This window comes from Triticum aestivum, chromosome 3D, assembly GCF_018294505.1.
Source record: "Triticum aestivum cultivar Chinese Spring chromosome 3D, IWGSC CS RefSeq v2.1, whole genome shotgun sequence".
NCBI lineage: Eukaryota > Viridiplantae > Streptophyta > Magnoliopsida > Poales > Poaceae > Triticum > Triticum aestivum.
Genome location: NC_057802.1, coordinates 614266405 through 614280546, shown reverse-complemented (window position 1 = coordinate 614280546; position 14142 = coordinate 614266405). Strand labels below are relative to the sequence as shown.

General features: G+C 43.2%; 1 pseudogene; it reads right to left on the bottom strand.

The window, feature by feature from the left end:
• Nucleotides 1-11591: 11591 nt before the first annotated feature.
• On the bottom strand, nt 11592-11723 carry LOC123081163 (uncharacterized; annotated as a pseudogene).
• Between the last annotated feature and the right edge of the window lie 2419 nt (nt 11724-14142).

The window sequence follows — 14142 nt, the reverse complement described above, 5'->3', positions numbered from 1 at the left end:
CAAGAATAAATGACGGGGTGGGGTGAATATGAGATGAATGGTGGTTCTCAAAGGAGAGCATCTACTTAGGGACTGTTAGGTAGCTCTCCTCAGCCCCAAACTTCTCAACTCGAACATGCATGCGTGTGTGCATTGGGTAGAACTTACATGCATTCCCGAACCCTTAATCCTATCCAATCGACTATATATGATGATTAATGAGTTTGCTAATGCTCGAAGAAAATGGGATGAGCACTCATGATCTAGATAATATTCCGGTTAATCAGTTATCATCTCCAACAAACTAGATCGAAATACTGATCATTATCGAACCAACAACATGAAAATACTTGAAATTAAATAAAAAGGGAAAATGATTAAGATGGTAAATTAAACAAGAGCATATGATCATAGCAAAGAAAGAACGTCTTTAGTTTTTCCTCCTCTATTCCTTGGCGACTAGGGCAAACTCTGCCCTCCAGACTTCGCCGGTGAGCACGTGGAAAAACATCCCCTCTGCCTGCCTCTCTGGCAGCTGGTGGAGAGGAGAGCAATCTCGATGTCTCTGCTCTGGTTAGTAGTTTAGGCTAGGGTTTTTCAGTCCTTGCAGGTGAGGTGCTCGGGCGGATGACGTCGGTTCTTCTTCGAGATTGTTATTCAGGCTCTGATCCTCCTTGATTTCGCCCGTCTAGACGTAGTCGACGGAGCTCCGGCGCAGGTTCCCGCAGTACCCTTGGGGCTATGAGATTAAGGTTTCTCGTCACGTACCGAGAATTGGTGTCAAGTGCTTCTGATCTATTCATGATTCAACAGGGATGACTACGGCTCAAAGACACTGGTCCTTAGGGGCATGTGCACGAAGACTTCCCAGCTGTCATCGACAAGTTCAAGCCGGCTCTGTTAGGGGAGCGGCGATAGCGGCGCGTCGATGGCTCGTTCTGGCGGCGGTAATGGTCATTCGGTGGTCTTAAAATCTCGATGTAAATTTTATCATGTTTGAGGTGCTTTGTACTTCTGATGAACTTTGATAATAGATTTGGATCCTTTTCGCTAAAAATGAGAGTATATGATCAAAGGTAAAAATAGAGAGGGGCACGTGATCAACACTTAGAGTAAAACATGGCACATGATGAGGCCCCGCGAATGTGGGCATGTATAGAGAATCCTCGTCTCCTCCATTATCGCAACATACACCATATGTGAGCCAAGATGGCAGGCAAGGCATCCACCAACAAGCACCACTCGGATTTATCCAGCGAGATACCACCAGGGGAGATGATCCAAAAAAGAAATCCTTACCAACTTACGTACTGATCTTGTATATCACCTCTCTCCGAGGATGTTACTTGATATCTATCACATACCCCATGACATGACACGTCAGCCGAAACTTATAAAATGATTGAATGTATGTTTCTGCTGAACAAAGCAGTGCAATTTCGAGCCCCCCTTAGTAATCCGAAGAAAAACAACATATCCACTATTAGCTACTTCTACAAGATCAAGATCCCCTGCGAACAACCTCCCTACTAGCGGGGGCTAATTACTAGCTAAGAGCATCTTTAGCTCTTCCCCAATCCTTTAAACCCTCAAATGACCCCGTAAAACTTAAGTCCTCAAGTCATAAAAAATTGCGCCTATCTCTTCCCCAAAATTCTTCACTCATCAGATGCTAAATTTTGCGCAAATACTCATTCAAACACAAATTGAAACTAGATTTATGTAACTTACTGCTTAAGTATACAATACTTCCATTCATTAAAACTAAAAGTACCTAATTATCGGAACTCCTATTCTTCTCCCGAGATCAAATGAGATTTGGATGAACAGTAAAATAAAAAAAGAATACAAGTTCAAAAACTTTGAAATGTTTTTATGGCAAACTTTATAAAAAAAATTATGTGCTTGAAAAATTTCAGCACGAAATGACATTAGAGGAAGTCATGAAAAGTTGAACACTCCAAAATTATGTGCTTTAAGAATAGCATTTTTGCAGCATCTTTTTTTGCCACGACTTCTCGGATGTACACAAAACATTTGTTAAAGTTTACCATTAAAAAAATCATATTCTTTTGTCTTTTTACTTTTTTATTTTACTGCTCATCATGGAGCATTTTAGCTCGGACCAGATACTCCACGTCCCTTAATTATATAATACTGATCCTAGATTAGAGCTAGACCGTCCTAAAACTACTCATCGTCGAACAAGAGGTTGATCAATGCCGCCTTGCCAGAGCCAAACACCTCATGGTCTTGGGTTGCCCTTCGAATCTACGGGTGCTAAAAACACTAAAGTGGTGTTTTTTTGGCACTTCAATGATGGCTTGGCGCTCATGGAACTGAAACATAGCACTGGTAAGTATACCAAACTTGATGGAGATGAGATTAGATTTACCATTTTCAATATTTTTGTAATAAAAATCTTATTTTCTTGCTTGAAAGCAATTTGAGGTAGAAACGGTAATATACATGTAGGATTTAGACTCATCTTGGATAAAAATTTTCATTTTAACCCAACTTGTCATGTGGGTTTGGAATTATTTTTAGCCGCCACAAGCCTCAGGAAGAACTATCTAGCTAAGCCTAGGCTCAGTGACAGTTAGCTTGGATAAGAATCTATTGGAATTTTCCAGTTAGAGTTTTCCATTTGGGTATGAATATTATATAAAGCTAGGGCTAATCTATGTTGTACGAAGAATCACTAGTAGAAAAAGGGCCATTTGTCCCGGTTCTTAAGGGCCTTTTGTCCCGGTTGTTGAACCGGGACTAAAGTGTCGTTACTAATGCCCTGGACCTTTAGTCCCGGTTCTTACATGAACCAGGACAGATGGGCCTCCACGTGGCCCGTGCGGCGAGCCCAGGCAGGAGGCCCTTTGGTCCCGGTTGGTGGCACAAACCAGGACCAATAGGCATCCACGCGTCAGCAGCTGGCAAGAGCTGAGGTTTTTGTTTTTTTATGAAAGGGGGTGGTTTAGGGGGTAATTTAGGGTGTGTAAGCTAGCTAACAGAGAGAAGTGTCCTCTCTTATTTCCGTGCTTGGTTTACCAACGCTACTGCTATGCCTAAACATGGCTTAGATTGAAGTGAAGGCAACATGTGGTGCATGTCGAAAGTAATATTAATCCTAACTTGATCAAGTTTGGATTAGTACTACTTTCGACATGCACCACATGCTTGTTGCCTTCACTTCAATCCAATCCATGTTCATTTCACCCACTGATATATAATAACTCTTCATGCCCGCATCATGCATCATCGTAATAATAAGTCCTACTAATCATCATCATACAACTTCTACTCGTTATTAATAACAAGTCATACGCTCATCATCCTCATAGTCATCGAACCAACCCTACTTAATTGTTCTAGGCACATGATCATCAGTATTAGGTAGGACCTAAATACCCTCTTTAAGGTAAAATAGCATAAAACAATATAGACCCTGACTCTCCATTATGGAGAATGGAGATCATCCTGTCTCCAATTCTTGCGCTTCGCTTCCTTTTGCTTCCAAGAACCTCCTTACGACCGTCCATACATTTTTTTCCATTCTTTGATTGTCATGTCTCCACTTCTTTTAGAAATCCGGTATGGACAGTTGAGATTCGTAGGATGACCTGGCAGTATGTTCAAAACATCAAGGCGACCACCATGCTGATACATCAGATGAGGCACACAATCGTTCGGGATTATCTGTTGAAAAACATAGTAATAACTTCGTAGTTAGCAATGATGTACTAGTTTGAGAAGTATGCAAAAGATGCAAGGATGTCGTAATAGTAAAAAATCTTACCAGGGTATCTCCATGGAAGTTACTGTTGTTCAACACATGCACTAGTGGCACGTATTGACCATAATGTTGAGGAGTTTGATTGTAGATATTGTAATTCTCAAGATCAGTACAAAATGTGATCAGATGATTTTTCTCCTGATAAGTTAATTCGCAGTCATCATAGTGGGTTTTGTCTACCATCTTTCGCACATTCTTTGAAGAATGAAAATAAGTTGTCAATGGAAATAAGTTGTCAATGGAAATAAGTTGTCAACATTTTGAAATAAACAATATAAATTAGTTAATAACTATGTTTGAGAAACTCACATAGCGGTAGAATTGGAGGCGTATCAACAAGGACCCAAATGTCCAGATTGTTTTGCTCGATTTCAGGATCACCAAGATCCATGGTGACAAGCATATCCTCATGAAAACCATACATCTTGCCAAGTGCTTCCCAATTTTTGCAACCAAAATGGGTTACGCTCTCAGAATTGTACAGTTTTACTTCGAAATCCATACCATGATGGGTCCTTAGGTGAATTTTCTTTGTTTCCATACTTTCATGGTCTTCAAAACCCATCCTCTCCAAGACATAGCGTCTTGCATAGCATGGGATAAGCGAGTCGAATTGTAAAAGATGATAAGTACGCACTGAAATATATAGTTGAAGTCGTGCTTAATTACGAAAAAAAACACTTGTCGTTGTTGCGTACCGTTTCAACATCGAAGGTCTCCTCGAGCTTAATGCTGAAGCGTCGATCTTCGTCCAGCTCAATGAACCTGTCGCACTGACCTCGGTCGTCGTGGCACCAGTCGCACTCCCCCAGGAGACTTTCGTCGTCCGAGTACGACATTTCCTATGTTCATAATTCAAATATTAAACGTCTACAATTAAATATATGTACTAAAAAACCTAAGTTAGATCATTATAATTCATTACGGGTTGACTATCGGTCTGTCGAGTCTTTTCTTGAAAACTCTCAGCTCATGTGGTGTATACATTCGACTGTTGGTGATGGTCGCTCCTCCTTTCATCCCCGAGTGCATTACACCAAAATGTCTAGCACACGGGAATGAAGGAGAAGTGACCCCATGACAATAGTCCGGATTCTTCGTCCTCTCATATATATATGGTGGAACTCTCCCTCACTGATTCCTCTCTGACATTTGCGACCGTCGGTGATGGTAGCTCCTCCTTTCGTTCCCGAGTGCATTACACCAAATTGTCTAGCACACGGGAACGAAGGAGAAGCTACCCCCACGACAACAGTCGGGATTCTTCGTCCTCTCATATATGGTGGAGACTCAACAGACTTAAAGTCAACCCGAAATATCGTTTAATTATCTTTCTAAAACAGGTTCGTGGCTGGTCTCACCTCGAGGTCGGAGGGGGTCGGTGACGGGGACGACGGCGGGGATGATGGAGGGGGGGCTCCTAGATTTCTGCGAAAACAAAAACCCTATAAGCTATCAACTAATCATATGCATACGCCTTGCATAGTGCTCTCCAATTTTAGCATTCAAAGTAGGAGTAGTTTTCCAATTTGAGCATTCAATAAGCAAAATCAAATCACAAAATAAAGTAGTATTCAAATTAGGATGCATTCAATTATAAGCAAAACTACATCATCTCCATGCGTCCGTATATCGTCGAATATTATCACTAATACACCTCGAATACTATCATACATATAGCATCGCTAGTACAGCTAGAACCGTAGCGCCCGACGGGTATCGGCGCGGGCGGTGGACACCCAAAGAGAAGGAACCATCACAGGATCATAGCTCCAGTGAGATCCCTGAAGAACCTGCCAGGTATTGTCGAACCTGCCCTCCAACGCAACCATGTAGCAACGGACGTGCTCGTCCTCCTCGCTGACACGGTGACGTACCGCCTCCGCGGTGTCCGGAAGCCTCGGCACCGTCACTGGCCCACGCGACCGCCACCAAACAAGGATCGGGTCAACGACGGGCTGGCTCCTCACCAACCTACGCCCCCCGGAAGGTAGCACCTCCCAAAACCAGCCCGGCGGAGCCCAGTCCCGGACATGGCCCCTCTGATCAAGCCGGCCTCCTCCGCCGAGTCGACGATGAGGATGCGGGATTGGCAACGTCGACGTCGATGCAGGAATAATTGCTTTAACAAAAAAAATAAACTAGTTCTATTAATTTTCTTGCTAAAAATAAACTACTTCTATAGTAAAATAAACTAGTTTTATTAAATCAACTAGTTCAACTACTAAGCACACTTACTATAAATAGAATAAAGTAGTACTTACTAAAAATAAAATAGTTTAACTAGTTCTATTATTTTTCTAACTAATTCTATTAAACACTTTCTCTTCTTATTCTATGAACAAAATTGCAACAGAAAAAAATCATAAAAATTCTATGAACAAAAAAAAACTATGAACAAAATGACAATAGAAAAAATCATAAAAATTCTATGAAAAAAATTGACATATTCTTTGCATATATATGAACACACAAACATTTGCATATTCAACAATAATATCACAAAAAATCTATGAACAGAAAAAAAATCTAACTTTTGCATATTACAACAACTCAATTAACCACACATCTAAACTACACATCTAAATTAACTACACATCTAAATTAGGAAAATTCATATGAGCTCACTAAGGGGGCGGCGATCGACGAGGAGGCAGGGCACGGGGGCGACGGTGAGGGTTGCGGCGAGCGGGCGATGAGGAGGCAGGGGGCGGCGACGGCGACGGGCGATGAGGAGGCAGGGGGGCACGGGGCGGCGACGGCGTCTGGGCAGCGCGGGACGACGTCGGAGGCAGCGGCGACGACGGCGACGGCGAGGCGCAGAGGGGCAGCCTAGCGGCGTCGTCGGGGCGGGGAAGACGAACAGAATAAAAAATTTCACAAGTGCTAGTTATATAGACTAAGCATTGGTTCCGGTTCGTGCCAACAACCGGGACCAATGCTCCCTTTAGTCCCGGTTGGTGCCACCAACCGGGACCAAAGGCCTCTTTTCAACAGCCCAAAGGCCTTTGGTCCCGGTTGGTGGCACCAACCGGGCCTAAAGGGGGGGCATTGGTACCAATGCCCCCCCCCTTTAGGCCCGGTTGGTGCCACCAACCGGGACCAAAGGCCTTGTGCTGCTGCACCCGCGTCGAAAGTTTAGTCCCACCTCGCTAGTTGAGAGGGGCGCGCAGTGGTTTATAAGCCCCACTGCCGCACCCCTCTCGAGCTCCTCTCCATTGCAGGTTACGTGCCTAATTGTCACTGCTATGCCTGATGGGCCTACTGGGCCTTCTACGGGCCTGAATCCTGGCCCATCGATGGGTTTCTAGTCGTATTCAGGCCGTGGTGGCCCAGTAGGTAGCATATTTTTTATTTTTTGACTGTTTTTTTGCTTTCTTTATAAATACTTTGTTAATTTTAGTTTCATAAATGTTATTAAAGTTTATTTTATTTTGTTTCTACTTATATATTTTATTAAAGTTTATATTATTTTGTTTCTAATTACTTATTTATTTTATTTTGAGCTATAAGACCCTAAAATTGAAAAGCATTTAAATGAACTCTGAAAAGGTTGAAAGTTGGCATGGTATCATCATTTCATCCACATAGCATGTGCAAGAAAGTTGAGAGGGTTACGGCAAAAACTGGATGCACTTCGTGTACAAAACGGACAATCTCTTTCGAAGTATCAGGATTTCATACGGAAACTCGTCTGTTACAAAGGGATTTCATTTTTTAAAACTTATTTGAACTCCTCACTTTTTGTGTGTTCAAAATGTACGACTCAAAGCCACATCATCAATTTTCAACCCTTTCTGACTTCATTTGTTATTTTTCATGCATTTACTGATTATTTTGAGCTATAAGACCCTAAAATTGAAAAGCATTTCAAATGAACTCTGAAAAGGTTGAAAGTTGGCATGGTATCTTCATTTCATCCACATAGCATGTGCAAGAAAGTTGAGAGGGTTACGGCAAAAACTGGATGCACTTCGTGTACAAAACGGACAATCTCTTTCGAAGTATCAGGATTTCATACGGAAACTCGTCTGTTACAAAGGATTTCAAATGAACTACGAAAAGGTTGAAAGTTGGCATGGTATCATCATAATAGTTGTGGAGAGAAAGTCTTCAGTTTTTCTTCGCTTGTGTCCTTTCCTTATTGCGCCGTAACCATGGATAATCTTCATCATTTATCAGGATGCTTGGGTCAGCCTTGACTTTGAAGGGAGGAATTTCATGAAACTTTTCATAATCTTCGGACATGTCTGACTTGCCCTCCACTCCCACGATGTCCCTTTTTCCTGAAAGAACTATGTGGCGCTTTGGCTCATCGTATGATGTATTCGCTTCCTTATCTTTTCTTTTTCTCGGTTTGGTAGACATGTCCTTCACATAGATAACCTGTGCCACATCATTGGCTAGGACGAACGGTTCGTCAGTGTACCCAAGATTGTTCAGATCCACTGTTGTCATTCCGTACTGTGGGTCTACCTGTACCCCGCCTCCTGACAGATTGACCCATTTGCACTTAAACAAAGGGACCTTAAAATCATGTCCGTAGTCAAGTTCCCATATGTCCACTATGTAACCATAATATGTGTCCTTTCCCCTCTCGGTTGCTGCATCAAAGCGGACACCGCTGTTTTGGTTGGTGCTCTTTTGATCTTGGGCGATCGTGTAAAATGTATTCCCATTTATCTCGTATCCTTTGTAAGTCAATACAGTCGAAGATGGTCCCCTGGACAACGAGTACAGCTCATCACAAACAGTGTTGTCACCTCTGAGACGTGTTTCCAACCAACTGCTGAAAGTCCTGATGTGTTCACATGTAATCCAGTCGTCACACTGCTCCAGGTGTTTGGAGCGCAGACTGTTCTTGTGTTCATCGACATACGGGGTCACCAAGGTAGAGTTCTGTAGAACTGTGTAGTGTGCTTGAGACCAAGAATATCCGTCCCTGCATATTATTGAGTCCCCTCCAAGCGTGCCTTTTCCAGTCAGTCTCCCCTCATACCGCGATTTAGGGAGACCTATCTTCTTAAGGCCAGGAATGAAGTCAACACAAAACCCAATGACATCCTCTGTTTGATGGCCCATGGAGATGCTTCCTTCTGGCCTAGCGCGGTTACGGACATATTTCTTTAGGACTCCCATGAACCTCTCAAAGGGGAACATATTGTGTAGAAATACGGGGCCCAGAATGACAATCTCGTCGACTAGATGAACTAGGACGTGCGTCATGATATTGAAGAAGGATGGTGGGAACACCAGCTCGAAACTGACAAGACATTGCGCCACATCACTCCTTAGCCTTGGTATGATTTCTGGATCGATCACCTTCTGAGAGATTGCATTGAGGAATGCACATAGCTTCACAATGGCTAATCGGACGTTTTCCGGTAGAAGCCCCCTCAATGCAACCGGAAGCAGTTGCGTCATAATCACGTGGCAGTCATGAGACTTTAGGTTCTGGAACTTTTTCTCTGGAATATTTATTATTCCCTTTATATTCGACGAGAAGCCAGTCGGGACCTTCATACTGAGCAGGCATTCAAAAAAGATTTCCTTCTCTTCTTTGGTAAGAGCGTAGCTGGCAGGACCTTCATACTGCTTTGGAGGCATGCCGTCTTTTTCGTGCAAACGTTGCAGGTCCTCCCGTGCCTCAGGTGTATCTTTTGTCTTCCCATACACGCCCAAGAAGCCTAACAGGTTCACGCAAAGGTTCTTCGTCACGTGCATCACGTCGATTGAAGAGCGTACCTCTAGCTCTTTCCAGTAGGGTAGGTCCCAAAATATAGATTTCTTCTTCCACATGGGTGCGCGTCCCTCAGCGTCATTCGGAACAGCTAGTCCGCCGGGACCCTTTCCAAAGATTACGTGTAAATCAGAGACCATAGCAAGTACGTGATCACCGGTACGCATGGCGGGCTTCTTCCGGTGATCTGCCTCGCCTTTGAAATGCTTGCCTTTCTTTCGACATTGATGGTTGGTCGGAGAAATCGACGATGGCCCAGGTACACATTCTTCCTGCATCTGTCCAGGTATATACTTTCGGTGTCAGCTAAACAGTGCGTGCATGCGTGGTATCCCTTGTTTGTCTGTCCTGAAAGGTTACTGAGAGCGGGCCAATCGTTGATGGTTACAAACAGCAACGCGTGCAGGTTAAATTCCTCCTATTGTGCTCATCCCACGCACGTACACCGTTTCCATTCCACAGCTGTAAAAGTTCTTCAACTAATGGCCTTAGGTACACATCAATGTCGTTGCCGGGTTGCTTAGGGCCTTGGATGAGAATTGGCATCATAATGAACTTCCGCTTCATGCACATCCAAGGAGGAAGGTTATACATACATAGAGTCACGGGCCAGGTGCTGTGATTGCTGCTCTGCTCCCCGAAAGGATTAATGCCATCCGCGCTTAAAGCAAACCATACGTTCCTTGGGTCACTTGCAAACTCAGCCCAGAACTTTCTCTCGATTTTTCTCCACTGCGACCCGTCAGCGGGTGCTCTCAACTTCCCGTCTTTCTTACGGTCCTCACTGTGCCATCGCATCAACTTGGCATGCTCTTTGTTTCTGAACAGTCGTTTCAACCGTGGTATTATAGGAGCATACCACATCACCTTCGCAGGAACCCTCTTCCTGCGGGGCTCGCCCTCAACATCACCAGGGTCATCTCGTCTGATCTTATACCGCAATGCACCGCATACCGGGCATGCGTTCAAATCCTTGTACGCACCGCGGTAGAGGATGCAGTCATTAGGGCATGCATGTATCTTCTCCACCTCCAATCCTAGAGGGCATACGACCTTCTTTGCTGCGTACGTACTGTCGGGCAATTCGTTATCCTTTGGAAGCTTCTTCTTCAATATTTTCAGTAGCTTCTCAAATCCTTTGTCAGGCACAGCATTCTCTGCCTTCCACTGCAGCAATTCCAGTACGGTACCGAGCTTTGTGTTGCCATCTTCGCAATTGGGGTACAACCCTTTTTTGTGATCCTCTAACATGCGATCGAACTTCAGCTTCTCCTTTTCACTTTCGCACTTTTCCCTTGCATCAACAATGACCCGGCGGAGATCATCATCGGGCACATCGTCTGGTTCCTCTGGATTCCTTCTTGATCTTCAGCTTCCCCCGTTGCAGCATCACCGTATTCAGGGGGCACATAGTTGTCATCGTCCTCTTCTTCTTCGATGTCTTCCATCATAACCCCTATTTCTCCGTGCTTCGTCCAAACATTATAGTGTGGCATGAAACCCTTATAAAGCAGGTGGGTGTGAAGGATTTTCTTGTCAGAGTAAGACCTCGTATTCCCACAATTAGGGCATGGACAACACATAAAACCATTCTGCTTGTTTGCCTCAGCCACTTCGAGAAAATTATGCACGCCCTTAATGTACTCGGAGGTGTGTCTGTCACCGTACATCCATTGCCGGTTCATCTGCGTGCATTATATATAATTATGTGTGTCAAAAGTAAGAAAATTAGACAAGTATCTATCTAAAGTAAGATTTTTTTCTTTCAGAAAGAAGATAAGAACAAGAGGCTCACCACGGTGGTGCCGGCGACGAGATCGGCGCGGGCGATCGACGGCGGTGAAGACGAGGACGGGGCGTGACGGACCGCTATAAACCTAGACAAATCTCGGAAAAATGGAGCTCGGAGGTCGAGCTTCGAGAGGAGAAAGCTTAACTAGTGTGGCTCGGGCATTTCATCGAACACCTCATGTGCATAGGAGGTGAGCTAGAGCACCCAATGCCCTCCCCTCGCCGGCCAGCAAAAAACAGAGCACTGTGGAGTGCTCTGCTCGCCGGCGATGGGGTATATATAGGCAACTCATTTGTCCCGGTTCGTGGCTGGAACCGGGACTAAAGGCCATCCTTCTGTCCCGGTTCCTGCCACGAACCGGGACCAATGGTTGCGGGCCAGGAGCGAGGCCCATTGGTCCCGGTTCGTGCCAAGAACCGGGACAAATGGGCCCAGACGAACCGGGACCAATGCCCACGAGGCCCCGGCCGCCCCCCTGGGCTCTCGAACCGGGACAAATGCCTCCATTGGTCCCGGTTCGTGGCGGAACCGGGACTAATGGGCTGGCCAGGCCCGAACGAAAGCCCCTTTTTCTACTAGTGAATGGATAAACTAGAGGTAATCCTCGGAAAACATTCCGGCATGTATCAACACACGATGCAAGCGAAGCTTATGCCCTGACATAAGTTCGTGGTGGTACTTCATCAGTAATACATACACAGGCCATACATAATTCACAAAAAAGGAAAAAAAAGTAATACATAGCATAGACCATGCATGCCCCTTGCTCATAATAAATAAAAGTTGTCTTATGGTATATCATTTTTTTGATGGTGGTCTTATGATATTAACTGTGGCTACTTAGGATCCTCATTTTATGTTGTGGCTTTTGTTGCAGAACTCACGACAATTGATCATGGTGTCCTGATGCGTGTTTTGAGGCTGTTGGAACAGAAGGGAAAGACAATTATCTTTAAGGGTACTTCGGTGAATGACAAAGGCGTCAAATTTTCTGCTTAAACTTTGTTCCAACTAATAGATGAATAATAATCTTGATGGATGTCATTGAACATAATACATCTCGTCTTACCCGTATGTACGTACACTGATGACATCCTTCTGGTCAGCATTGTTCAAACGTCAGTATTTATTTGATGTCCCAGACTGTTGTAATTAGCATTTGATTCATTTCTTGAGTACCATACTTACCTATAATAAAATCGCCGCATGTTGTGTGCCTCATAAGGAGGCGAAACTAATTTTAATCAAATTTCAGATACATTGAGAACCAAGAAGCATTGTTTGATATATTTGAGCTTGTTATGTGGGAAAAAAATCAAGGAAACGGGCACGCTTAATATGTGGAAGAAAGGAGTGTATTCTGGATATCCATGTCAATTTCTTGTTCAATTGAGTCAGATTCTTGTGAGGAGCTCTCTTGAACCTTGATTGAACCGCACTATCTGTGCTAAAAAGTATTCGTACAGAAGAGAAGCTTTCTTTTTGTGTTATTAGTATGACTATCACGCAAACATAGAAAATCTTAATTTGGTTTTCATGAAGTCGATTCCTCTCTCGCCTATCATTGGCTAACATATATATAAGTCACGAGGAATCAATCAATTTGTAGATTCTTCTTTATGTTACACGCAAGATTATCAGTCCATGTCACCCTTGTCGCCATCCATCAATTAATTTATTCTTGTTCAGAGAAGAAAATCATCATCTGCCACCAATATGAAAAAAAAAATTGAGTTGTTACTTCTAGTTCAAGATAAGTTGTATATATGTAGAGTGGACATGTAGGGTACAATGTAATCTCACCGATATAATATTCATCACACTACTAGGTTTGCATGAGATGGTTATAAGTTATATTGGAAATAATGTAGTCAAGTGTCCCCTATGTTTATACACTCGTGTGCCATGGTGGTCCCTGAACTTGAGAATCACACATTGTATTACCGTCTCAACTGAGGTCCAAATCACACATTTGGGTTTAAGCCAAAGATTTAATATGCTTGTGACCATTCTGCATGTTGCCAATGTGTACTCAAATTTATGCAATCTTATAAGCTCGGCACATTAGTGTAACCACCTAACATGTGCAACCACACGGGCTAGCAATTCAATCAGTTGTTTTATTTGTATGGCTTCAACAAAAAAAATGTTTGTATATTAGAGACATCTTATCGGTATTTATTTATGCAATGGGGATATATTTGGCATTTTGGTATGAAACAAAAATTTATTACAGAATTATCTCTTAGTATACAACTATATGCAGAATTGTAGATGTATGGGTAACTATTTTCCTTAATTAGTTGACCAAGCCATGCTTTTCGGAATGCTTGAAATTGCATTCTATAGGGGTTGGACATGGACATAAAACTAATGCAATGGTGCATCAACTTAAATCAAGTTGATACAACTCCTCAAACAAAATTTATGAAAATCCCACCATATGCTGTCATAGGCTGACTTTAAAGCCCTTTCCATTTGAAATTTTTCAGCAGGACTTGAAATCAGATAGATACTTGAATCACGGGACAGTCACACACACTCACCAGTACATCACGTATTCCATTCCATTTCTCTATGCTCAAGTTTGTTTGAAAGTGTGAAAGTTCAAACTTGCATTTTTTGTGGAAAAAAAAACTATTGATCAAATTATTCGTTAATAGATAGCTGGGAGTGAGCGTGCACCCACACAACAATGACAAATTACAACTGCGGGAATGTATCCATACACCACTTGCATTGATTGAACATTAACTGATCTAAAAGAGCTTGATAAAGCCTAACCTGCAGGGGTGCATGCACCGCACACACAACAGTGACAAATTACCCACTGCAAGAATA